Source organism: Mandrillus leucophaeus, unplaced genomic scaffold, assembly GCF_000951045.1.
Source record: "Mandrillus leucophaeus isolate KB7577 unplaced genomic scaffold, Mleu.le_1.0 Scaffold61, whole genome shotgun sequence".
NCBI lineage: Eukaryota > Metazoa > Chordata > Mammalia > Primates > Cercopithecidae > Mandrillus > Mandrillus leucophaeus.
Window position 1 is genome coordinate 3,868,223 of NW_012106586.1, and position 4,461 is coordinate 3,872,683.

Here is a 4,461-nt window from a genome sequence, read left to right on the forward strand (position 1 = left end):
GAGGAAGGGAGGCGGAGGGAGGGAGGGACGGAGGGAAGGAAGGGAAGGAGAAAGAAAAAGAAAAGAGAGAGACCGACTGCATCAAAATTTAAAACTTAAAACTTCTGTGTATCAAAGGATACTATCTATATCCAATGCTTATTATTTTCTGAATTTTTTTATAATAGCAAGAATGTAAAAAAACTGGAACACTGGTACATTGCTGGTGGAAATGCAAAATGGTACAGCTGCTGTGGAAAACAGTATGGCTATTCCTCAAAAAGTTCAACATAGAATTCCACATGCTTCAGCAATTCCTAGATCTAGACCCAGAAAACCCAAATTCTGGGGCTGAAACAGATACTCGCACACCAATGTTCACAGCAGTGTTAGTCAGAACTGCCAAAAGGCGTAAATAACCCAAATGTTCATTAACGGATGAAGGTATAAACAAAATGTGGCATATACATAAAGAGGGCAAACAGTGATTCTTCCACCTCTATGAGGCACCTAGAGCAAGTTCATCCAGATAAAAAGCAGAATGCAGGTTCACAGAGGCCGCGGGAAGGGAAGAAGTATGGGGAATGACTATTTAATGGCTACAGAGTTCCTGTTTGGGACAATGAAAAGAATTCTGGAAATGGATGGCAGTGGTATTTGCACATCGCGAATGTACTGTCACTTAATTGGACGCTTAAAAATGACTGAAATAGTAATTTTTAGGTTATTTTACCACCACCACAACAACAAATCTCTTGGTAAGGATAGCCATGGTTAAGGGCTTGGACACTGGAGTTACATCTACTTGAAACCTGGACCTGCTACTTTCCAGCTGAGTGGCTCTAAAAAGGGACTTAACCTCTAAGGAACCGTAGATTCTTCTTTTGTAAAATGAGGACGTCACTGTCTCATGGATGGGGTAAAGATTACCATTAAGAGAAGTACAATACCGAGCACAGGGGCCGTCACATGGCAGCTACCACCCAAAAGCAATGGGTTAGACACGGTTATTACAGAAAACACATGAATGAAGAGAGATGGGGAAACCTTGACATGTTAACAGGCACAGGTACTGGTAACGGGGAATCACGAAAAAAAGTTTGTGGCAAGGGACTCTCAGCTTTTCAACAGTTCATGAAAAACTTTCAGGTGTAGAGGATTTCATTTACTAAAAGTTCCCTAAGAAGTGTGTGATACAGATGCTTAGAAAAAGAGAATGCGATCGCAGGTCCAACTGACAGTATAGTTCACCTGTCACTGTGCTTGTTCTAGGCACACTCTTTCAGAGACACGAATGAAAAACAGTGCTTCCAGAACAGGGCTCCCAGGAAGGATGAAGTCTCGGAAAGCTACCTGATACAAAGATCAGCCTTGAGATCAGAGGCACACTGGGAGAATGAAGGATGGACTGAAAATAATGGCAACGTAAGTAACAATTCAAGTTACTCAGTAACGGAACCGGCTTCCAGCACTCAAGTGCAGGCTGACTGACCACTTGTGAAACAGATTTTACAGGAGCAATTACTACACAGGAAAAGAGGAGGAGCAGGAGAAACAGTGACCTTTAAGGCATTTTACCTGTTTTACCCTCTAAGATTCTATGACTCTCAATTTTCAAATTTAAACTTTGAACTTTTCAAAGACATGCTATCACAGAAACATGACACAAGCTACTATGTGCTAAATAAATGCAGGCACATGTAGAATGTTGTTTTACACACATGCAATTCTGTCCTAGGGAAAATCTCTTTGGATACAGAAGTAGGAGCTTGGGCAAAAGTAGTAGCACAATTTCCGAAGTGTCCACTTCTAATCTGTAAATACATTTTAGGCAAAAAGGAAAAAACACACTTAAAACCCACAGGCACAAATAAACCAACTTTAATAGATATTATTTTATATTTATATAGCGCCTTCTTCAAGAACCTTAAATGCTTTACAGACATTATCTCTAATTAATCCCCACAACAACCCTGTGAGGTAGGTATTACTCCCATTTTACAAGACAGGGAGACTGAAGCACAGAGAGGTTAAGTGACTTGCCCAAGGTCACACAGTTAAATTCACTGAAGAGCCAGGACATGAGCGCTTTAGCCTCCCAGCTCCCAGTCAAATACCTCATGATAGAATCTTTAATAAAAAGTGTTTTTAAAGAAAGTATCAAGAGTAGTTATGAAAATGAGGTCTTTCTACTGCCATCGAGGAAAGAAAAAACCCTATACTGATGGTTAGAGGCCCCAAGACCCACATAATACAACATTTCCTTCTGTCCCTGTTCCCAAGCCTCCTGGTTCCTGTCTTAAGTCATCTTTTAAAGGTAAAATTTCCAAGACAGAAGCCATGTGACTTAAGAAGTGGGATTTAATTTAGAATATTTACTTTTAGTTACAATAATTTATAGAAATTTTTATTCCAATATACAAAATATGGGACAGCCATCCCAATAATCATGTACATAGTTACATAGCAATCGGCCACCATTTACAACTTAAACCAGCCCTGCATTTTAATCACAGTCAACCAACATACAACCTCACAATGCTTTCTTCATGGGTCACTTTTCTTACTTACTATACCTGTATTTTTCCCCCAACCCTGACCCTAAATGCTTTAAAAGTATATTGAGTTTCTTCAAAACATTTTACTTAGATCCAGCTGCATTAAGAAGAAAAAGTAAAAGTAAAACTGTCACCCCACAGTCCCTCCCCTGACAAATCATACTATGAAGTATGATGTAGATGTGAATAAGTATGTGATTACCAGGAACTCAACACACATACTAGAACTTGCTTTAATATGAAATGTAACTTGGCTTTTACTGCATGTTTTTTCTTTAATGCAAAAATGTAAAAACAAACACAACGTAGTATTTCAATGCTGTACCTTTATGCAAATGACTTCATCTATCTTTTCTTAAACATGTTGTGATACAGCTAATGTTAAAACTGACACAGCTTCACTTACCTCTTTTTCTCTGTACTGAAAGCTGCAGAAATACAGCTTTAATTCCAAGACAATTTGGTTTAAGCCCTCAAAATAAAAAGAGCGCATCCACTTTCACTGCCCTGACTTTCCCCACATTGTTGATTGTGATTCTCTGTGGCATGTTGGTAGATAAGGCTGGCTATATATAATTTGTACAAAACATCTCTAGCCAGGGTAAGGCTTTAGAAACTATCTTAAAAAGAAACTTGTCAAAATACTTTTGATATTTAGTACAAATACTATTATTATAATTTTCTCCCAGCACATGTGTTTAAGCAGCCCAATTACCTAAGTGACCCTGTTAAAGGTCTGCTTATGGAACAAATAGGTGAAGTCATTTCCTGAGCCAAAAGATACAGATAATAAATGTTAATAATAGCAGCAGACTAAAAAATTCCTTTTTGTTGTTTGTTTTCCATAGTCAACAGTTTTAGCAAAAGAACTTTAGCAAATGACAATTTTTTTTTTAAATTTACTGCCTGAAAAGAATTTAATAAAGAACATCCAAGGCCTGATTGCTATTATTCTGAATATAATTTTCAATAATTTTCTGCAAGTTACATTCGGCTACTGTCAGACAACTTTCTGATGCATGGAAAAACGTCCAAAAAAACTGCGACGGTTTGCATACATTTTATGTTACATATATTATTTCTTAAAACCCCCAACAGAATGAAGTCTTAGCAAACACAAATTTTAATTTCTGAACACCCTTCCAGTAAGATTGTAAAGGTGCGGGGAAGGGGAGGAAGGATTTGTTTTTTGTATTCCTAGTCTACTTGATTAAAATTTAATCTTCAAAGGGTTTGTTTAGCTCGCTATCCAGGCTACTAGGGTTATGATGAACATTATTACTTCTTTCCAGGGTAAAAAAATGACATCTGAAAATAACATATATGCTATGACAAGATTTCCCAAGCATGACCTCAACTTGAAACATTAGAATACTTAAGAATTCTAAAGATTGGTATACCACCACTGCACCAGAATTTTTAATTATTCCAACAACTACAGGAATTTTTTTATAGTTTTTTAATTTTATGAAATTAAAGCTGAAGAAAATAACTGATTTAGAAACCATAACAAAAGGACAAATACTTAGCCAGAGATATCAGTTCCTCCTGAAAAAGGATATTTACCTCCTCTCACTGCAGTTTTTCTCAAGGTATCTTACTGATTTCAGATAGAATTTAAAATTCACCTTAAAAATAGAAACAAACAAAAGGACTACTTAAACTGACATTAACTGATAAAAATATGTTCAAATTTACTGACAGAATCATGGGCACTTCATACAATACTTAGACTCTACCAGTTTTAAGTAAAATAAATAAGGAAAAAATTATAATTACAAAGCCAGTCTTTCCCCTTGGGGAAACAAAAAGCCACTTTTGACCAATTGCTCCCTACATATACATACACTGTATATTATTATAAGCTTCTTCAGAGAAGCAAAACATCTTTGTCTTCCCGACACTGGATTATCTAGCATGTTAG